We start from the raw sequence: 24,364 nt of genomic DNA, 5'->3' as shown, positions 1-24,364 counted from the left end.
CCGGCATTATGCAGCTGTACGGGATTCCGGCGTTGGTATTTCGTTTTAACTACAGACCCGAATAATGGAGCCATTATAGTTGTATACGACATTTTGTATCAACCCGCCAACATTTGCTTCATTTGCTTTCCTTCTTCCTTTTCCATCCTTCTGTTATTTATCCCTTATATCTTGTGTGACACTTCTTTCTATATCTGTTGCCATTCATGTCTCCCAGTTATCAGCCATATAAGAGCTTGGCGCTCTGGAACCTCTTGGTCTGGATGTTACTACAACCAGACTCGTTAGGTTTTTAAACTTTTCAAGTTTCAGTACTATGCCTGCACACAGGGTGTGATTCAGACCTGATCAGGCTATCAACAATATTCTGCGCATGCATATGCACCGCAATGCGCACGTGCGTTGGCAAACAACAGGCATCACCGGACAGAGACAGGATGGTGCGAAAATTTCAATTGCACAGCCGTTCACAAGGTGATTGACATGAAGAGGTAATTTGTGGGTGGTAACTGACCATTTATTGGGAGTGTCAGGGAAAACGCAGGCGTGCCCAAGCATTGTCAGCGAGGGTGTGTGACGTCCGCTTTGGACCCGATCAGCCTGTTCTCATTGCACCGTAGGAGTAAGTCCTGGGCTGCGCACACACTGCACGCAGTGGTAAAATCATTCAATGGTGAATGAGGTGCGAACAGATTTGCATTTGTCCGCTGACCGAGGGTTTTTTTGCAGCTCGGTGTACACATGCAAAAGCACACTTGCACGGCGAATATACACTCCCCTTTGGCGGCGACTATCTGAACGCAGGACAACAAATTTAGCAGCCTAACAATCAGGTCTGAATCACCCCCACAGCTCAGTAGAACTTTACACAATATACTTGTTCAAGCCAAGACACAGCTCTCTGTTGCTCTGGACTAGTTAAAGTGTCATACACTCTGCAGTTTATAGTAACCCTTGCTCAGATAGGGTTGGGACATATTCAGGACAATTGTGAAATTAAAGCATTCCCTTAAGTCCAAGTGAAAAACCCCCTGCAGGGAGCGTCTCCAGGGAGACCCCAAACTGCAGGACAACCAGCTGGGGGCTCAACACAGCCCCAAGAATTAGGGGGGAGGTGTATATAATTAACCCCTACGTAGTTTGATAGCATACAGCTTGTTATACACCACCACAAAAAAAGGGATGCCAGAGAGCAAAACACTGACACTACTGATCTGCTAATCTGTTAATGGGAAAAATCAACTACACAAAAGGATGCTCTGCAGTCACCTAAACTGCAAACTTAATGAGACATTCCATACATCTCATACTGTTTGATACATAGATACTCATTTTTATGTAGGATGCAAACCCCAGTTTTTTATTTGTTTGTTTTGTTTTTTTTTTGTTTTTTTTTAGCATAGGATATGCATTCCCATGGCTGACAATTCATGCTGGTGCTTACAGAAATATAGACACTAGTATGCCATAGCATCCAGGTGCCACCGAGACCTAAGGCACTAAGTGGTGTATCCTTGGGCCCCCTCAGATCCTTGGGGCCCGATACAGGAGCCCCCCTTTAACCCCCCCTGTCGCCGGCCCTGCCTGTGGCACCACAGGGTGCCACGGCGCACAGTTTGAGAACCATTGCTCTATGAACTTTATTCAGCATCAGTTGCAGTTTTGCTAATATAGCAAAACTGCAAGGCTGAGGATCGCATGCTGGGGGCTGCCCAGCATGCTTATGGCCGCCAGTGATGCAATTGCAATGTAATTGCGATCGCATCGCTGGCCCAGCAAAACAAGTGAAGACCCCTGCCTGCCTGTACATGCATGATCAGCATTTTAGAATGATGGCTCAGTGGATTGAGTGAACCCCACTGATACATTCATAAAGAGGCAGAACTCTGGGAGGCAACGGAGTCATCTGCCGCCGGGCTCCTGCTCTGAAGGGGGGCACCTATCCTTCCATTCTGTGACACCATTGAATTAAGTTAATTGGTCGCTGTCTTTTCAGTGGCCGACTTCCTCACTGGTCCCTGCACCTTACAGATCACACCCACTTTATTATACACATTTTACAAGTGTCACACCCAGGATTAGAAACCACAACCTATTACACTGGAAGCAGACACCTTACTGATGAAGCTATTTGCTCCTGTATAGGAAATATGAGAATTTTAACTATATGAAGATACTTCTCTGACAATTACACGTAACTTCATATAGTTAGAATTCTAATGCTTCCTCTACAGGAGCAAATAACTCCATCAGTAAAGTGTCTGCTGTTAGTGTAACAGGTCATGGGTTCTAATCCTGGGTATGACTGCTAAGAAATGTGTCATTTAAAATAAAAGACAATTAAATGTATAAATACAGTATATACATTTTTTTCAGAACACTACACACACACACACACACACACACACACACAGACACACACACACACACACACACACACACACACACACACACATTATCTTGATATAGGAAATAGGGGGGCACCAATATTTATCTTGCCTCCGGGCAACTGGGACGAACTTACGCCACTGCATTCATACATTGTGTCTTTGGACGTAATTGATATGGTTCTGGTATGAATGGTCGACCATGTTAAGGTCGACATTCATTAGGTCGACCACTATTGGTCGACTTAGACATGGACTAATAGTCAACACATGAAAGGGTCAACATGTTTTTTTAACTGTTTTTGGTGTCATTTCCCTAACATGACCAGGAACCCCAATTAGTGTACTGCGTCCCCTTGCTCCGCTACCACTGCGCTCGGTACAGGTTACTGTTCCCAATCATAATCCACGTGGATGGTAAAGTACGAAAAAGTTAAAAAGCCATGTCAACCTTTTCATGTGTCGACCATATGTCCATGTCAATGTCGACCAATAGTGGTCGACCTAATGACTGTCAACCTTAACATGGTCAACCATCCAAACGGATACCAGTGCATATACTGACCACGGTCACAGGGAGGGCACCGCAGCCATTACTTCCACAAGGTATAAGGGAGTGCCGGGCCATCTTGCCTTTCATCTATATATATATATATATATATATATATATATATATATATATATATGTATAACCTTTCCATTTGAATCCAAAACTGAAAGGAAGAAAAGGATCACTGTGGACTAGGTGAATAATGTGGAATGTTCAGAGTTAAAGTGCAATCAGCAAAGTAAATTTTTTGCCCGTTTCATACAAACACTGCCATAACATGCCTCCCACCCTCTCTGGTTTTTGTGGGACAGTCCCGCTTTATGGGCCTTGTACCACTTGCACAGTTTCCCGCAGGCGCCGGGGAGGACACTTTGCACCCACCAGAGCAGCGGTAAATGGATACCACGCCTGGATACTATAATGTTGTATGCCATATGACAACGAAAACATTAGACTTTTTGTATGACCCTATTCAGCATCAGTTGCAAATTTTGCTAAATTAGCAAAACTGCAACTGCTTGTTATTGCATGCTGGGGGCCGCCCAGCATGCTAATGGCGGACAGTGATATGATCACAACTCACTTGCAATTGCATTGCTGAATAAGGGAAGCCCACCTGCCTGCACAATCTGGCTGTGGTAGTCAGGCCGCCGTCATTTTCCTTATCGCAGCAGCCGCATGTGACATCACTTGGCTGCCCTGAACCTGCCCTCATTTCCAACGCCATGCCCCACAACGCTGCGTTGCCATCCCCGACCAACTGGCAACCTCTGTCAATCACATGCAGAATGCGTGCGCACTGGCCCGGGATTCGGGAGTATGCAATCGCATCTCAGATGCATTGCATACTGAATACGGCCCCAAGAGCCTAATTCAGACCTGATCACTGTTGTGTGAAATTGCACAGCGGCTGATTATCGAATGACTGCGCACGTCCGGGGCCAAACTATGAAAGAATCTTGTGAAAAGTTTGATCGCTAGGCGTATGCAAGGTGATTTACAGGAAGCGGCATTCCCAAGCATTTTCTGGGAGAGTGTGCAACGTCAGCTCTGGCCCTGATCAGCCTTTTTGTATCGAACTGGCCTACGCACAGACTGGAAAAATCATTAGATAGTGAGTGAGTTGCAAACGGATTTGCAGATGTCCGCTGTCTGGCGAAGTTATGCGCACAGTATACACATGCATTTGCACACTTGCGCAGTGCGGGTTTTCACTCTATGGACAGCAGCTATCTGATCGCAGCCCTCTGCAAAAAACACAGAGGAGCGATCAGATCTGAATTAGGCCCCAAGTCCATAGTTTCATTCTTATCCACCAGCAGTAAAAACAATTAAATGTAAATGGCTATTTAGTTACAGTTCTTCATTTTGAGATCCGTTTTCTCAAAATTGACCCCCTATGGACGTGGTTCACTTTAACTCGGAACACTTCATATATTGATGAACAAGAAAATGGGGGAGTCTTAATCTACACACTTTTGGGGAGAATATATGTGTATATATATATGTATATATATATAACATTCACCAGGGCCGAAACTGTGTGCCAGCGGTGCCTGGCACACAGCGCAGTAGCCCTGAAGGCGCAACTGCCCGCATCCCCAGTCTATGGCAGTGTAATGAGTCAGACTGACTCATTACAAGTTGCCTTTGGTGTGTGCTGCTGTGGCAGCAAGGGGAGGGGGAGCCGCAGCATCGCCCCTCACAATTGCCTGCTGGGCACTGCAGGTCCTTGTCTTCTATCCCGGATCTCCTCCCCCTAGTCCCGGCTAGGTGAGCTGGAGGAGGTGCCTGCTCCATTGTTTTGGCGATTTCTTTAAAAGGGGGCATGGTCATGGGGGACCACGATTAGGCCACGCTAACGGATTGGACTGGGCAGATTGTGTGCTGCTCACTGCTCTCTCACCTTCTCGCAATCATTCGCCGTGGAGGTAAAGTGTGTGTGTGGTGACTGGAGGGGACAGACAGAGTGTGTGTATGTGTATAGGAATCAGGGTGGGGGGGGGGGGTGATTGGAGGGGACAGGCTATGTGTGTGTGTGTAGGGACTGGCGGGAACAGGCTGTGTGTGTGTATGTATAGGGACTGGGGGGAACAGGCTGTGTGTACATGGTTACATAAAATGGATTTTCTCTGACGTCCTAAGTGGATGCTGGGACTCCGTAAGGACCATGGGGAATAGCGGCTCCGCAGGAGACTGGGCACAACTAAAGAAAGCTTTAGGACTACCTGGTGTGCACTGGCTCCTCCCACTATGACCCTCCTCCAGACCTCAGTTAGAATCTTGTGCCCGGCTGAGCTGGATGCACACTAGGGGCTCTCCTGAGCTCCTAGAAAGAAAGTATATTTAAGTTTTTTATTTTACAGTGAGATCTGCTGGCAACAGACTCACTGCAGCGAGGGACTAAGGGGAGAAGAAGCGAACCTACCTAACTGGTGGTAACTTGGGCTTCTTAGGCTACTGGACACCATTAGCTCCAGAGGGATCGACCACAGGACCCGACCTCGATGTTCGGTCCCGGAGCCGCGCCGCCGGCCCCCTTACAGAGCCAGAAGCAAGAAGTGTTCCGGAAAATCGGCGGCAGAAGACTTCTGTCTTCAACAAGGTAGCGCACAGCACTGCAGCTGTGCGCCATTGCTCCTCATGCACACCTCACACTCCGTTCACTGATGGGTGCAGGGCGCTGGGGGGGGGCGCCCTGAGGGCAATATAATACACCTTGGCTGGCAAATCATCACAATATATAATCCCAGGGCTATATATGTGATAAATTACCCCTGCCAGAATCCATGAAAAAAGCGGGAGAAAAGTCAGCCGAAAAAGGGGCGGGGCTATCTCCCTCAGCACACTGGCGCCATTTTTTCTTCACAGTGTAGCTGGAAGACAGCTCCCCAGGCTCTCCCCTGTAGTTTTCAGGCTCAAAGGGTTAAAAAGAGAGGGGGGGGGCACTAAATTTAGGCGCAATATGTGTATACAAGCAGCTATTGGGGGAAATATCACTCAGTTATAGTGTTAATCCCTGCATTATATAGCGCTCTGGTGTGTGCTGGCATACTCTCTCTCTGTCTCCCCAAAGGACTTTGTGGGGTCCTGTCCTCAGTCAGAGCATTCCCTGTGTGTGTGCGGTGTGTCGGTACGGCTGTGTCGACATGTTGGATGAGGAAGGTTACGTGGAGGCGGAGCAGAGACCGATAAATGGGATGTCGCCCCCTGTGGGGCCGACACCAGAGTGGATGGATAGGTGGAAGGTATTAACCGACAATGTCAACTCCTTACATAAAAGGCTGGATGACGTAACAGCTGTGGGACAGCCGGCTTCTCAGCCCGCGCTTGCCCAGGCGTCTCAAAGGCCATCAGGGGCTCAAAAAAACGCCCATTACCTCAGATGGCAGACACAGATGTCGGCACGGAGTCTGACTCCAGTGTCGACGAGGTTGAGACATATACACAATCCACTAGGAACATCCGTTGCATGATCTCGGCAATGAAAAATGTGTTACACATTTCTGACATGAACCCAGGTACCACATAAAAGGGGTTTTATGTTTGGGGAGAAAAAGCAGCCAGTGTTTTGTTCCCCCATCAGATGAGTGAATGAAGTGTGTAAAGAGTTTGGGTTCCCCCGATAAGAAAATGGTAATTTCTAAAAAGTTACTGCTGGCGTACCCTTTCCCGCCAGAGGATAGGTCACGTTGGGAGATATCCCCTAGGGTGGATAAGGCGCTCACACGTTTGTCAAAAAAGGTGGCACTGCCATCTTGGGATACGGCCACTTTGAAGGAGCCTGCTGATAAAAAGCAGGAGACTATCCTGAAGTCTGTATATACACACTCAGGTACTATACTGAGACCTGTATTTGCCTCAGCATAAATAGTGCTGCTGCAGCGTGGTCTGATACCCTGTCAGATAATATTAATACCCTAGACAGGGATAATATTTTGCTAACATAGAGCATATTAAAGACGTCGTCTTATATATGAAGGATGCACAGAGGGATATTTGCCGGCTGGCATCCAGAATTAATGCAATGTCCATTCTGCCAGGAGGGTATTAGAGACCCGGCAGTGGACAGGTGATGCTGCCTTTAAAAGGCACATGGAGATTCTGCCTTATAAGGGTGAGGAATTGTTTGGGGATGGTCTCTGGGACCTCGTATCCACAGCAACAGCTGGGAAGAATTTTTTTTACCTCAGGTTTCCTCACAGCCTAAGAAAGCACCGTATTTTCAGGTACAGTCCTTTCGGCTTCAGAAAAGCAAGCGGGTCAAAGGCGCTTCCTTTCTGCACAGAGACAAGGGAAGAAGGAAAAAGCTGCACCAGACAGCCAGTTCCCAGGATCAAAAATCTACCCCCGCTTCCTCTGAGTCCACCGCATGACGCTGGGGCTCCACAGGTGGAGACAGGTGCGGTGGGGGCGCGTCTCGGGAACTTCAGGGACCAGTGGGCTTGCCCACAGGTGGATCCCTAGGTTCTGCAAGTAGTATCACAGGGATACAGGCTGGAGTTCGAGGCGACTCCCCCTCGCCGTTACCTCACATCAGCCTTGCCTGCTGCCCTCGGAGAAAGGGAGGTAGTACTGGCGGAAATTCACAAGCTGTACTTCCAGCAGGTGAAATCAAGGTACCCCTCCTTCAACAAGGCCGGGGTTACTATTCCAAAATTTTGTGGTACCGAAACCAGACGGTTCGGTGAGACCCATTCTAAAATTGAAATCCTTGAACACTTATATACGAAGGTTCAAGTTCAAAATGGAATCGCTCAGGGCGATTATTGCAAGCCTGGAGAATTTCATGGTATCACTGGACATCAAGGATGCTTACCTGCATGTCCCTATTTACCCTCTTCACCAGGAGTACCTCAAAATTGTGGTACAGGTCATTACCAATTCCAGACGTTGCCGTTGGTCTGTCCCCGGCACCGAGGGTATTTACCAAGGTAATGGCCGAAATAATTATCCCGTGCTTGGACGATCTCCTTATAAAGGCGAGGTCCAGGGAGCAGTTGTTCGTCGGAGTAGCACTATCTCGGGAAGTGCTACAACAGCACGGCTGGATTCTGAATATTCCAAAGTTGCAGCTGGTTCCTACGACGCGTCTACTGTTCCTGGGTATGGTTCTGGACACAGAACAGGAAAAAAAGGGTTTCTCCCGGAGGAGAAGTCCTAGGAGTTGTCGTCTCTAGACAGAGACCTCCTAATACAAATACAGGTGTCGGTGCATCAATGCACGCGAGCCCTGGAAAAGATGGTAGCTTCTTACGAAGAAATTCCATTCGCCAGGTCCCATGCAAGGATCTTCCAGTGGGATCTGTTGGACAAGTAGTCCGGGTCGCATCTTCAGATGCATCGGCGGATAACCCTGTCTCCAAGGGCCAGGGTGTCGCTGCTGTGGTGGCTGCAGAGTGCTCATCTTCTAGGGGGCCGCAGATTCGGCATACAGGACTGGGTCCTGGTGACCACGGATGCCAGCCTTCAAGGCTGGGGGGCAGTCACACAGGGAAAAAACTTCCAAGGACTATGGAAAAGTCAGGAGACTTCCCTACACATAAATATTCTGGAGCTAAGGGCCATTTACAATGTCCTAAGTCAGGCTAGACCCCTGCTTCAACACCGGCCGGTGCTGATCTAGTCAGACAACATCACGGCGGTCGCTCATGTAAACCGACAGGGCGGCACAAGAAGCAGGATGGCGATGGCAGAAGCCACAAGGATTCTCCGATGGGCGGAAAATCATGTGTTAGCACTGTCAGCAGTGTTCATTCCCGGAGTGGACAACTGGGAAGCAGACTTTCTCAGCAGACACGACCTCCACCCGGGAGAGTGGGGACTTCATCCAGAAGTCTTCCAAATGATTGTACACCGTTGGGAAAGGCCACAGGTGGACATGATGGCGTCCCGCCTCAACAAAAAGCTACAAAGATATTGCGCCAGGTCAAGGGACCCTCAGGCGATAGCTGTGGACGCTCTGGTAACACCGTGGGTGTACCAGTCGGTGTATGTGTTCCCTTCTCTGCCTCTCTTACCCAGGGTAATGAGAATAATAAGAAGGAGAGGAGTAAGAACTATACTCATTGTTCCGGATTTGCCAAGAAGAGCTTGGTACCCAGAACTCCAAGAAATGATCTCAGAGGACCCATGGCCTCTGCCGCTCAGACAGGACCTGCTGCAGCAGGGGGCCTGTCTGTTCCAAGACGTACCGCGGCTGCGTTTGACGGCATGGCGGTTTAACGCCGGATCCTGAAGGAAAAGGGCATTCCGGAGGAAGTTATCCCTACGCTAATTAAAGCTAGGAAAGAAGTGAACGCAAACCATTATCACCGCATATGGCGGAAATATGTTGCGTGCTGTGAGGCCAGGAAGGCCCCAAAGGAGGAATTTCAGCTAGGTCGATTTCTGCACTTCCTACAGTCAGGGTGACTATGGGCCTAGACTTGGGTTCCATTAAGGTCCAGATTTCGGCTCTATCGATTTTCTTCCAAAATAGAACTGGCTTCACTGCCTGAAGTTCAGACTTTTGTTAAGGGAGTGCTGCATAGTCAGCCCCCGTTTGTGCCTCCAGTGGCACCGTGGGATCTCAACGTGGTGTTGGATTTCCTGAAGTCGCATTGGGTTGAGCCACTTAAATCCGTGGAGCTACAATACCTCACGTGGAAAGTGGTCATGCTGTTGGCCTTGGCGTCGGCCAGGCGTGTATCAGAATGGGTGGCTTTGTCATGCAAAAGCCCTTATCTGATTTTTTATATGGATAAGGCGGAATTGAGGACTTGTTCCCAATTCTTTCCTAAGGTGGTATCAGTTTTTCATGTGAACCAACCTATTGTGGTGCCTGCGGCTACTTGGGACTTGGAGGATTCCAAGTTACTGGACGTAGTCAGGGCCCTGAAAAGTATATGTTTCCAGGACGGCTGGAGTCAGGAAAACTGACTCGCTATTTATCCTGTATGCACCCAACAAGCTGGGTGCTCCTGCTTCTAAGCAGACTATTGCTCGCTGGATCTGTAGCACGATTCAGCTTGCACATTCTGCGGCTGGACTGCCGCATCCTAAATCAGTGAAAGCCCATTCCACGAGGAAAGTGGGCTCTTCTTGGGCGGCTGCCCGAGGGGTCTCGGCTCTACAACTTTGCCGAGCAGCTACTTGGTCGGGGTCAAACACATTGGCTAAATTCTACAAGTTTGACACCCTGGCTGAGGAGGACCTAGAGTTTGCCCATTCGGTGCTGCAGAGTCATCCGCACTCTCCCGCCCGTTTGGGAGCTTTGGTATAATCCCCATGGTCCTTACGGAGTCCCAGCATCCACTTAGGACGTCAGAGAAAATAAGATTTTACTCACCGGTAAATCTATTTCTCGTAGTCCGTAGTGGATGCTGGGCGCCCATCCCAAGTGAGGATTGTCTGCAATACTTGTTTATAGTTATTGCCTAACTAAAGGGTTATTGTTGAGCCATCTGTTGAGAGGCTCAGTTATATTTCATACTGTTAACTGGGTATAGTATCACGAGTTATACGGTGTGATTGGTGTGGCTGGTATGAGTCTACCCGGGATTCAAAATCCTTCCTTATTGTGTCAGCTCTTCCGGACACAGTATCCTAACTGAGGTCTGGAGGAGGGTCATAGTAGGAGGAGCCAGTGCACACCAGGTAGTCCTAAAGCTTTCTTTAGTTGTGCCCAGTCTCCTGCGAAGCCGCTATTCCCCATGGTCCTTACGGAGTCCCAGCATCCACTACGGACTACGAGAAATAGATTTACCGGTGAGTAAAATCTTATTTTAGCAGCGCTCTGGTACTGCAGAACGCTTTTAGAAAGTAGCTGCTCCCCCATGCTGTTGTCCCGCGGCGCCGGTCTCTAGGAGCGGTGACTCCCACCCGTGCTGTGGGTTCACCAGAAGAGTGGCGGCTCTCTTGACGGCAGGCAAGTCTCTCTCCCTCTCTCTTTCTCTATCCCTCTCTCTCAACCTGCCTAATGTGTAAAAAGGGGGACTATGCCTGCCGTAATGTGTAAAAATGGGACTCTGCCTGCCGTAATGTGTAAAAAGGGGACTCTACCTGCCATAATGTGTGATAGGGGTCTACCTGGAGTAATGTGCAAAATGTGGCTCTACCTGGCGTAATGTGTAAAAGGTGCTCTACATGGTGGGATGTGTGTAAGTGGCACTACTGTGCAGCCTAAGTTGAATAATGGAGACTCCTGTACAGCGTGATATGAATTGGTATTATTTTGTGGCCATGTCCCTTCCCCATGAAGCCACGCCCCTATATTTTTTACGAGCGTCTACGGCGTGCACTGGCCCTGTTTTCTATATGGGTGGGGGACCAATGCTGTTTCTTGCACACAATGCTAAAATGTCTAGTTAAGGCACTGACACTCACTTTCCACTGGTTGAATGAAAAGATGCTGGATCAGCACTCACGTTCTTTTGCAGGGTATGATTTATTTAATCCTTCAGTAGAAGGTAATACAAACAGCGGCCCGACAGCTGTTTCAACCACATACTGGTGGTTTTCCTCAGGGGCTAATGTGCCTCCATGCCGAGTGTCTTATTTAAAGGTAAAACGTGCGCCAAAGTGCGGGTAAGCCAATTCCCATAGTCAGTGTGTGAGAGCGCTGCCCGCACTCTCATTGGTCAATGCGCTCCTGACGTGGGCGGTTTGAAGAATGTAAACAATGCTGCGTCCGGCTCGGACACTCAGCGGGAGTACGCTGTTGAAGGTTGAACACACGGCGGTGTTCATAGCAAATAATCATAATCCAATGGGCATGTGAGAGCCAACACAAGTCAATTGGTATTGTAACTGAGCAAGAAAATGTCACTGTAGCAGGGCTTGCCCATGTAAAGAGAGTGACAGACCGATATGCCAAGGAATCAAAGTTAAGCAAAAGTATCACATCTGTACAGCACCCAGTGTTCGCTGGAGGTCTCCCATCCAAGTACTAGCCAGGCCCAACACTGCTTAGCTTCCAAGATTGGATGGGTATTTGGTATTCCTAGTGTGATATGACTGTATATAATTTAGAAGATATGCTGACTGTACGTAGGTTATCTTCCATGTCAACCCTGAAATAGAGTAAGCAGCACATTGAGGTGCTCATATAACATAGTCAAAAGCCTATTTCAATTAGCACACGGCGGTGCCCATATAAGCAACTTGGCACCAAGCGGTGTAAATACAAAAAACAGTTATTTGGCACATGGTGGTGCCCATCTTAAATCTTAACCATCAGGGTTGCAAATCACAGCGCTACAGGCAGCATCCTAAAGGGAAATCTTCAGGCCATTGGGGGACAGACATTTAAGTCTGTGGATCCATTGGAGCTCTCTTCGTATCAAGATCTTGTTACTGTCACCTCCCCTCTGGAGTGGAGGGATATGGTCAATAATGTAACATTTTAATTGATTAATAGTATGTTTAGCCGATCTGAAGTGTCTCGCCACTGGTACATTTTTAAGTTCCCTTAGTTCCGTGTTGACATTCAGACTCTTCTTAATAATTGAGCGATGTTGGCTAAATCTCTCTTTTAGCATTCTGCTGGTTTTGCTGACATAGAGCAAATTGCACGGGCAAACTAAAATGTATATCACAAATTTACTATTGCAGTCAAGTCAGTATTTAATGGTAGATTTTTTTTCTGGTCACGTGGGTTCCAAAAGTGGTTTCCCGCCATCAAAAACTGACAGTTGGAGCATCCTGTGCACTGAAACACACCTGTCTTCTTTGATAGCCAAAGGGTCTTGGTTTTCAAGTGTCTTTTAGAGTAGTCAGTGACTACCAATAAATCCTTGAGGTTGGGTCTTCGTTTGTAAGCAAAGCATGGTGTATCCACGATGCTCTTGGCCAGAACTTGATCACTGGTGATCAGATGCCAATGCTCCATGATTTTCTTACGTATAAAGGTTGAAGCGGTAGTATACATACTGCAGAAATTGAATGTCAGATCCTCCGTTTTCTATAGGTGTCTTCTTGACCAGGAGGTCCTCCCTTCTGAGTTATCCAATTCTGTTAAGAGCTTCAACTTCAGCCCTGGGGTAGCCGCTTTCAAGGAGCCGTTGGCTGATGGATTCAAGTGCCGCAGGTAATAAAGCTGGATCTGAGGTGATGCGCATGACTCTGAGGAGCTGTGTGAAAGGTAAACCTCTCTTGAGCGGGCCGGGTGGAAACTTGTTGCCAGAAGTAAGGTATTTCTATCAGACTCCTTGCTGTATATGGACGTGGTTATATTATTCCCAATTAGATCAATAGATACATCTAGAAAATTGATGTGGCACCTGCTGAATGTGAGGCTGAACCTGATAGATCCGGGTATGTTGTTTAGATAGTCCATAAACTCCAAGAATTTCGGTTCCCCACCCAGCCAAATGAAGAACAAATTGTCTATGTATCTTACATAGCAAAGTAAAAATTTGCCAAACTGTCGATTGCCAGTGATGTGCGTGCATTCAAACTCCACCATGAAGATGTTGGCATAGGATGGGTCCATGTTGGACCCCATCGCCGTGCCTTGTCTTTGAAGATAAAAGCCATTCTTGAAGAGAAAATAATTCTTGGTGGGAATCAGACGGATGAGTAATGTAAGATATTCCACCGGTGGTCCAAAGTAATTTTCATTGTTGGTCAACAGACTTCTGCACGCCTGTATGCCTTGATAATGTGGAATGTTCGTGTAGAGGCTTGAGACATCTAGTGTCACCAACAGGGAATCCCGTGGGATGTCAGGAACCTGTTTTAGTTTTGTCAGAAAGTCTGTAGTTTCCCCAATAAAACTGTCAATCCTTCTCACCAGGGGTTGTAAATAGCAATACACCAATTGCAAGAGGGGTTGGCACAGGGATCTTCTAGCTGAAATAATTGGTCTTCCAGGGGGTGTGTCAGCGATTTGTGTATCTTGGGCATGGTATATAGTATTGGTGTCTTTGGGAATGGTTGAGTCAGTAAATCTGCGGTGCTGTTATTGATGTAATGGTTGTTAATTCCCAATCCGATTGCAGCATCAATTTCTTTCTTATAATTACCCGTTGGATCATAGTCCAATCTTTGATAAGTTGGTGTCCGAAAGTTGTCCATTAATTTCTTCTCGGTAGTAGTCATAATTTAATAAAACAATTCCTCCTCCCTTGTCCGCTACTCTAATGACCAAATTGGTGTCTTCCCGTAGTGTTCTGATTGCCCTCCTTTCCTGTAAGGAGGTATTATGGTAATACATTTTCTGTTGCTCCACAAATGGCACTGTGTCCCTTTTTAATAGTCTTGTGAAGGTCAAGATGGAGGGGTTCGTTGTGGGCGGGTCAATGTTACTTAGTCTTTTTTTTTGGGGGGGGGGGGGGTTGTAACACCTGGATGTGGTTCATTCCCCCCTGGGCTGTCCACCCGTAGGGGGCTGCATAAAATAGTCCTTAATTCTCAGTTGCGGTGCATGTCAACCTGACAATGAAAGCTTTTCTGTGTCAATGTTTGGGCAAAAGAGAGGCCTTTTTTTTAAGGAGGGAAAGTTCTGCTTGCTTGTGTTAGTGTATGATCAGAAAGATTAAACACCACCATGCTTACGTGTTTCTCTGGTTCCTTCTTCTTCCTCTTTCTCCCACCTTGGTGGGTGGGTATAAGGTTTTTTTTGGAGGTCTCCTTATCCTATCCGACCTTGATAGATACAACACCCCCTGAGTCGAGGTTGTTGGAGCATCCGAATCACTGGCAGAGGTTTGAGACTGGCTCTCTATATCTGTGAACTTCGCGAGAACCACGGGTATACTCTGTTCTCCTTATAGTCAAGTTTTACTTGCTTATATTTATTTTTCTTAAATGTCAGTAGGTCACCCCAGAAGTTCACACCCCGGGGTCTAGATTGAGGCATATAGCTCAGATGTTTCCAATTCAGCAATATCTTTTTGAGTTCCTGTAAATCAAGACCTGCCTGCTAAATGACCAATAGCATCAAATCTTGCTAACACTTATTCAAGATGTTACACCATTTAATCCAAAAATCGTTATGTCTCCCTAGAGTTGGCTGATTGTGTAGCCTAAAGCCTCTAGGAATAAGTTGTTCTTTGTAATATTGCGAAAGCGTTAGTCCATGCAGTTGTAGCCTTTTTCGTAGCCTTAATAAATCACTGTAAAATTCCTGTGGACTTTTCTTATTTAATGCCAGGGAATCCGTATCCTCAAACAAGATCCTTTCAGCATCGGCATCATCAAACTGTATTACAGATGAAAGTTCTTTGTTGCTAATAGTCGACATTAGTGAACAACAGATATAGGTAACCTCTGTGTGTATGCCAAATATGTACACTTAAAGGTAGATAGTTTTTTCTTAAAGAAAAGAGAGGTCTTTTCAGGAAAACTAAGTCAGACTAGGGGCTTATTCGGCACACCTAGTACAAAAACCATAGACTGGTTCAAGTTTCCATGAAGTATAATTAGATCCAGGTGACGAAACAGCACTCAAGCAGTAGTCTAAATGCATCAATGGTCGCGGTGCAAGATCCACACTCACTTTCCACTGGTCGAATGAAAAGATGCTGGATCAACACTCACGTTCTTTTGCAGTGTATGATTTATTCAATCCATCAGTAGAAGGTAATACAAACAGCGGCCCGACAGCCGTTTCAGACACACACTGGTGTTCCTCAGGGGCTAATGTACCTCCACGCCGAGTGTGCCAAAGTGCGGGTAAACCAATCCCTGTAGACAGTGTGTGAGAGCGCTGCCCGCGCTCTCATTGGTCAATGCGCTCCTGACATGTGGGCGGAGTGAGGGATGTAAACAATGCTGCCCCCGGTTCGGACACTCAGCAGGAGTACGCCGTTGAAGATTACAGGGTTCACAGTGCATACCACAAAGGTGAACTATACTGTGGTAGGGAATACTGAAGGACAGAGTGTGCGCTATATGTGCAACCAGATAAGAAACTGTGCTATGTTTTAGAATACTGAAGGACAGAGTGTGCCCTATGCGTGTAGCCAGATGTGGAACCATTTAAACAGAACATTACCAGCGCGTTGAGCCACAAAGTGTGTAGGACAAAACATATTCAGTGGGGGTTGAAGGAGTGAAAAAAAAACAGTGCCATCATGCTGGTAAAACATCGTGCAAATCTGTGGATATACAGGGTGTAGCGGTCAAATACAAATATGCAGCAACATCAATTAAGAAGATGTACATTGTCAGATGTCATTAAACCGATGCCACATAATCCGCACTGCAGCAGGGTTAATTCATATAGATATATGTCCAAAGCTAACATATATATATATATATATATAATGTTGGGGCATGTTTAAACCACAAACTCGGAACACGTGCGCGCCCGAAAAGAGGGCGAGGTCTCACTTAAAGGGGGCGTGGCTATGTGGTAATGCTGAGATCTCAAGCCGTGTCTCCCGTTTCATCAATGAGGGGGCATGCTCAGCACTCTGTGAGCTGCTGGCATGCCCCAGTCCCTCTGTCTCCGGTGAATAGACGCCTCCCAACTGCCCCCCCGCGCGCACACACACACTGGGGTACACTGTGGCCCGTGACAGTGCCTAAAAAATGGGACTGGCCCAAAAAATTGGGACAGTTGGGATGTATGCCTTTCTGTGAAATAATTTTTTTTCTCAAATATCCTCTGAACCTCCCTCCCTCCAGTCTCAGTGTATGTCCTCATGTTCTAATACTTCCTTTGAAGAATCTCTCTCACTTGTACTTTGTTAAAACCCTTGGTATATTATATTTGACAGTTTCTATTATGTCCCACCTTTCCCTTCTCTGCTCTAAACCCCCATATAAATCCTGCATTTGTCCCTGCCCAATCAATTATTTATATTTCCCTACTATTTCCACATCCTGTTTTTTTGCTTTAAAATGACATTCCCTAATCTCCAGTGCTGCATTTAATAGTAATCACTAATGCTGTACCACCCACCCCACCACACACACACACCTAACCAGCAAAATGTGTCAAAATCCAAGGGCAAACAGTGTTATATATGACCTTTATGATTACATTTACAGTAAGTAATTGCACCAATGGCAGACAAGAGAGAGGGGGCCAGGCTAATCCAACAGTAAGGATCTTATCTTAGTTGTTTATCAAAACAATGGGGGTCATTCCGAGTTGAGCGCTAGCTGCCGTTGTTCGCAGCGCAGCGATCAGTGAAAAAAAAGCCTAATCTGCGCATGCACCGCAATGCGCACGTGCGACGTACGGGTACAAAGTCCTTTGTGGTTTTGCACAGGTTCTAGCGAAGCTTTCAGTCGCACGGCATAACGCAAGAAGATTGACATGAAGTGGGCGTTTCTGGGTGTCAACCGACCGTTTTTAGGGAGTGCTTAGAAAAACACAGGCGTGTTGGGGAAAATGCAGGCAGGTCTTGTTTTGCACAAAAAGATTTTGTAGACGCTCTGCTGCACAAGCGTTCGCACTTCTGCAAAGCAAAAATACACTACCCAGTGGGTGGCGACAATGCGTTTGCACGGCTGCTAAAAACTGCTAGCAAGCAATCAACTCGGAATGACCCCCAATATCACCAGCAAATCTGCGTGATACTGTTGGTCTGACATTACTAAGGACCTGTAGTTATGGGCTTTCGTATCCACTAATAAAAAAAAAAATCCAAAGTTTAAAAGTTTGTTAATAAACACAGCTTTAGTCAAAGAATAAAGCATTAGTTTGGCTATTCCTAGATGGCAATAACCTCTGTACAAATGCTGTGTGATACTTCAGCCTTGCCAAGGAGACAAAGGCCTTTCAATTTTTGCCCTTAATAAATCATCAGATATTGTCAATACAGGGGCAAGCCAAACAGATGACATGGAGATGTCAGAGTACAGCTATTATGCAAATGTAACATCAATGCATAAAGTGCACACTGCCCTCTTGTGTCAGGAAAGTAAATTACTGTTCCACAACAGTTACTCACACATCTGTTGTGGAAGTGGGATGCAGTTAAAATATTGGCTGTTGGATTTGCTGCCTCGCTTGCCAGGATTTCAACAGACGGGATGCCACTGTCAGTATACTGACAGTACATACAGGAAAATGGGGGAAAGGGATGTCTTCTGCACCAGACAAAGTTTATGAATTTATAGTATAATCCCCGTATACTATCTTGGAGTATATTATCTCAGATGGAATTACCCTGTAATATCCGGGATTCTTTCGATAGAGATGATCCACTCATTGTCATTACTTTTTATATTTTTCTTATTCCTCTCCCTTTGAACCAATCTAGATGGTATTAATAAGGCCATATCTATATTACTATTTCACGGGCAAATTAATTTCCCCTAATAAGATCTCAATGTGAAGGAACATCCCCTTTTTTCCGAACAGCTTGGCCACCAACATAATTCCTTTAATACAATAAGACACTGTAAATTAAATATGAAATCTTTTATTAGAGCAAAGACAGTCAATTAAGTTCTTAATACACTAATGATAAATGTGATGATCTGAGGATTCTCACCACTGTAAATTCATTAATAATTTATAAAAGAATAGAGTAGCATTGCAGTTAATGATTTAATAATGTAACCAGCAATACTGGGTAGTTTCCCCTTATCACCCCCCCCCCCTTTTTTTCCACTTTTTTCCCCCTTTTTCACGTCTTTTCACTCATTTTCGTGTGGGTTTTTTTTTTCTATTCATCACAGTAATGTTTTTCAACACATGTCACATTCACTCTTATTGGTTACCTAATGAGCCCTTCTGTCAAATATACACAACACTACATCACTATTATACTCATTATTTCTTTCATTTTTCTTCACCATATTATGTTACCGAGGAGTTTTTATTAATTATTTATTATTATTTTTATAATTGCACGGTATCAAGACGTATTACATATTGTTTCACTAGCAACACTCAACAAGTTTAGGACAAACCACTGAACAGTTATCATTAGTATTATTTGATAACGCACAGTGACAAATGGAAACATTGTTTCAATATATTAGGAACAACAATTCTGTTCGAGAATATTAACAAGGACTGTGTCTGTCAATTTATTTAGAGAAGTATTATCTATGATTTCAATATGTGTCCGGACGGGATTACCGAATGACCAATAGAATCAGACATGCGTTCCACGGGGATGCGACCGCATACGTCATGCATCTCACTGAAGTCTGCATAAAGGCCCCGTGAAACATATGACAGGAAGTTTGAACGTGATAGGAGGGGTGCCCTGTTAAAAGCACTCCGGATTAGGCAATCGTGTTTGCCTCGTTAAAGCATTTGCGAAACGTGCACGTCGGCGTTTCAGAGCGGGGCCGCAAAGCCCGCTCACTGATCACTGTGCCAATATGCTCATATACTAGGAGAATATGATAAAGATCACTATTATTGTTAGGGTACTGTTATGTAGGAATCTATAATGTTCAATGGTCAAGTGTTTTAGAATTTAACCGTACAATAACAATTGTCAATACAGAGAGCACATAGGGACCATATAAATTTGGGTGGCTTATAACAGCTGCAGACAGCAATGACCGACATGCTTTAAAATAGAAACTCTGTTGTATTAGGATTGAATGAATTAGTTTATAAGAACAAGAAACATGATGTCTTTCTAACATTACAACGTACATGGAGTGTTTCTATTAAATTACTGTCAACCGTCTCGCAGGAACATTGAAACTGTGAGGCACATTGAAAATATATCCGCTCACTCAATCAATAAGTGAGGGATCATTCAACCCCGGGCGGCATATGATTATAACAGCCGTAGGCAGCAACAATCGAGCATCTCTGTCTTATTGCACGTGTATGTATTAAGCACCGTCTCGCAGTAACATTGAAACTGTGAGACGCATTGGAAATATATCCGCTCACTCAATCAATAAGTGAGGGACCATTCAATCCCGGGCGGCATATGATTATAATAGCCGCAGGCAGTAACAACCGAGCATCTCTGTCACATTGCACGTGTATGCATTAAGCAATATATAGAAATAATATTATATGGTGCATATAACATTTCGCATCAAGGTACAACAATATCAGGTACCGTGCGATGCGCTGTGAACACATCCACCTACTCTGATAAATGTGTACAATCCCAGCACAGTTTTAGGTAGTAAGGAATTTCCCAGTATGGAACAGACACACTTGGTTTAACGGGAGGCACCCACACTATATATACCATTACTATTAGTGGAGAAATTTTAATGCCTCCCCAATGATATTCATGAAGAATTGTTAGTACTAAGCACAACAGAATATCTGGCAGATCATGGCAGGCTTATCTTTGTGTGTGGTAATTAATAAAGCCTGCGAAGCTTTTTACCACACATAACGTGTATTAACATCATAAACCATTGGTAGGTAATGTGAGTGCGGCGAGCAGCCAGTGAATACTCACAACACCAGCCCTAATATATTTATATTTCCATCTGACATCTGATTATTTCATAGGGCTTAGAGTATAATAGACCTGATCCAATAGGTGTATAACAGCCTGTAATCACATATTATTAAAAGATCATTGTCAATGGAGTCATGATGTATGCTACACTTAGACCCATACAATAGACATGATCTTACTGTGCGTGGAAGATTAATTAACAGTGTTTACACCAGGGTCTTGAGCCAATGGAGTTCCTTCAATAGGAACTACTGATGACACGTTTTTACCTGCAAATAATTCCATCCCATTGAATGAATAATTTATACCATGACATCTGGATGCATAATAAGGGACTGTTTTTGTCCTAGCACCGTTGATTTCAATACTTACCTTTGAGGTCTGTTTCATACTGGGATTACTCACCTTCACATAATACGTGCAAGATATGCTGTCTTGATTCATATTTAAGCACAACAAGTACCAAGAACAATAAATAATTAAAGTAAATAACGTTAATAAACAGATACGTACAATACCAGTGATATTTATTTAGAACAAGAAATTGAGTGAAGTAATCTTTAGAGCACAGTGAATCAGCTTTTATTTAATATTTTTTCAAGCACATAATTTAGTTATTCACAGTACACAATTTATTTATATTTTTTCACTAATATGTTTCTCAATTGCTCGGCAATTTTTTATTAATTAAAAACTAATAAAAGTTACATTTTAAATATATAATTTTTCCTCTCTCTAAGTGCGCCAACGAAGAGACAATCCTTTTTCTGTCCTTTGTCGTTCAGTATACTGACAGCCAGCATCTTGTCTGCCGGTAAAACATACCAATCGTGGAAGTATCCCTGGATGAAACTATGGGGCAGATGTATTAACCTGGAGATGGCATAAGGAAGTGATAAACCAGTGATAAGTGCAAGGTGATAAAGGCACCAGTCAATCGGCTCCAATATGTAAATTAACAGTTAGGATCTGATTGGCTGGTGTCTTTATCACCTTGCACATATCACTGGTTTATCACTTCCTTATGCCTTCTCCAGGTTAATACATCTGCCCCAATATTTTGCTTCAGTTTCCTTTCCCGTGACACCTGCAAAAATGTAAATACTCAGCCTGATTGGTCCTGATTCAGAAGTGGACGCAGTTGCAGTCGTGATTGCAGGGTTTTTTTCCGGATTTGTGGCTGCAATAATATGCTAATACAGGTTGAGTATCCCTTATCCAAAATGCTTGGGACAAGAGGTATTTTGGATATCAGATTTTTCCGTATTTTGGAATAATTGCATACCATAATGAGATATCATGGCGATGGGACCCAAGTCTAAGCACAGAATGCATTTATGTTTCATATACACCTTATACACACAGCCTGAAGGTCATTTTAGCCAATATTTTTTATAACTTTGTGCATTAAACAAAGTTTGTGTACACTGAGTCATCAAAAAACAAAGGTTTCAATATCTCACTCTCACTCAAAAAAGTCTGTATTTCGGAATATTTGGATATGGGATACTCAACCTGTACTAGTTTTACCCTTCCCCTTTTGTACTAGCATGTGCCGGACTGTACAAGCTCTGAGAGGTCCACATTTATAGGACAGTACAACTCAGCCAGTGGTTCTACACCATCAGCGCACCATTGCGTCTACCACTGACACTTGCACTAGCCTATGACAGGCGCGGTTTCTCCTCAGATTCCTCTAAGCATGGCCTCTGTGGCTGCTGATCTGCATTTGAGAACGCAGCCACGTTCACGAACACCCTTAACATGCCCATGAGACAGACTTTTTTGCGTTTCACTTCAGGCCACATCCCAGTCATCGGCCAGCATTGCCCATTGTTTTACACCACCATTTCTAATATTAGCGGCTCCATACGCAATTTGAGTCAGTTGAACTCAAGCACTCTATGCAGGTTTCAGGATTTTCACACACTCAGCCACTATGTGGGACAGAGTTAACAAACCATTGCCATTGATCCCTATCTTTGGTAATCTACTTTCCTAAAAGGCGTGTCTTGCTACAACGTGTTCCTCAACTCCTGAATCAATCTGTTTGCACCTGTCCTCAACCAAAGGCTTAAGGTGGTTACACATTTGTCCGGTTCTCGGGAGAACCGACTCCTGACAGATCGGTTTGTCCAACATTGTGTATGTACCCTCCACCGACCGACCCCTGTACACCCGATCCTGGTTGCGTTTTTGGAGACCCAACCAGTCGACTGATATATAAGTGTGTAAGCTGCTGAGAACTGAACAGGTGACCAATTTCCAGTCCTGGCAACCCTGCGCACCATCAGCGAGGCAGCAATGTGGGATCCGGAGGGATCCCAGCACCATCCACCAATGCTGTGGGACCCAGAATGAAGTGGCACTGGAACAATGCAGACGTGGCGTCATGATGACTCAGGCATAGAGGCAGCACTGGATCCTGGAAGATCCCGTTCCCGCCAGTCATTAGTACAGCAGCGGGCATGTTAAGATGGCATTTCCCATTTTAAAAAAAGTCAGTGCCATTTTTAAATTTCAAGATAGCCGGGGTGATCCAGTCATGGCTTGCTGTGTCATCGCTCTGCCCCTTTGTGCCAACTGATATTGGCCAGCGCAAGGCAGCTGCTGTCAGTTCAATGACGCTGGAGGAAATCATGGTTGGTGGAGGTCCTACAAAAGAGCTTACAGGCTGCCGCCCTCCAGGTGAAGACGCTAAAGGTCATCGGAGGGATGGTGACCATGCAAAAGAGCCTACAGATTTCCGTCATCAGGTGAAGATCGATGAAGACCCCCACCACAAACCCTGGGGAGGTGGTGGCCATGCAAAAGCGCTTACAGGCCACTAACCCCCAGATGAAGATGGAAGAAGAGGCATTCAACGCTGGGCTGGTTGTTGCTCGAGATGGGGAACCCCATTTTCGTTTTTGAGACAACCACCATCCCAGGAATTCCATCCCTGGGCTGACCAGTTTTGGGGCTAGTTAATGTAATGGCAGGGGGACCCCTCACTAAGGCGGTATTCTATTCTTTCAGCCCCCTCCCATACCCGTTCTGTTTCTGCTGACTGGCATGGTATCCTCATTTCAGCTCGTTACCCCCAGGGTAGCGAGGCACTTTAACCCTTTACGCAGCTAAACCTTATTACTATGGTTGCGATATGCGCGATAATAGGGATCGCTTTAGAAAGGAGATTGGGCGTGCTATATAATTTGAATACCGCCCTATGGGGGTAATTCAGACTGGGTCGCGGCAGCGATCGCAGACTGAAGCCCTTTGTGGAGTGCGCACTTGCACACCCCGGGAGGCCCAGTGAGATGCTAACAGCATCTCAGGGCTGCGATCGCCTCTGCCTGATCGACAGGCAGAGGTGGTTGCGTGGCGGGAGGGGTCATGCCAACAGCGTTAGAATGCCATTGGCGGGGCACGGTCCGGACAACGCAGGCATGTCCGGACCGTTGCGGGGGCGGGCCACAGCATCTGTGTGACGTCACACGCAGTCGCTCCAACCCGGGATGCGGCAGATAGCCATCTGCCATCGCAGCTAGGCTGCATCGGAGCTGCACTGGCAGGGAGCTACTCAGCAGGTGCCGCTGTGCGATGCTTTTGCACCCTTGGAAAGGGGGGTAGGGCCTGACATGCAGGGTGGATTAGCCCTGTGCTGGGCGTCCCCCCACATGTCCGAGTAAGTGATGGTAGATGTGCTAAATTTAGCACATCTAGGATCAGGTCTGAATTAGGCCCTAAGTGTCCTCCTGCTATGGCATTATCCCCCGGGCTGGTTCAGCTTGGTGCTGGTTTGGGAAAATATTTAATTTTTTATACAGGAACCTTTTTCCTACAATGATTTTGTGAAGTCTAAGTATAAAAAAAAAAATTATTATATTGGTGATGCAGTCAAGATGCCGTCTGTCAGGATCCTGGCAGCCGGAATGCCGACGCCGGAATCCCGACAGCCATCAGATAGCTGATGCCGGAATACCGACCGGGTCAGGAGACCGATGCCCGAATCTCGACAGCCGGCATCCTGAACGTAAGTATAGCAGGCAGGTTAGGGTTAGGCTGGGCTTGGTGGGGTTTAGGTTTGAGCGCCGCCAAGGGGAGGTTAA

General features: G+C 45.8%; 1 pseudogene; it reads right to left on the bottom strand.

Moving 5' to 3' along the window:
• Positions 1-11,822: 11,822 nt before the first annotated feature.
• LOC134898379 (5S ribosomal RNA) lies at positions 11,823-11,942 on the bottom strand (annotated as a pseudogene).
• Between the last annotated feature and the right edge of the window lie 12,422 nt (positions 11,943-24,364).

Source organism: Pseudophryne corroboree, chromosome 3 (assembly GCF_028390025.1).
Source record: "Pseudophryne corroboree isolate aPseCor3 chromosome 3, aPseCor3.hap2, whole genome shotgun sequence".
Classification (NCBI taxonomy): domain Eukaryota; kingdom Metazoa; phylum Chordata; class Amphibia; order Anura; family Myobatrachidae; genus Pseudophryne; species Pseudophryne corroboree.
Note: the sequence above shows the minus strand (reverse complement) of the source record. Positions and strands in the feature narration are given on the sequence as shown.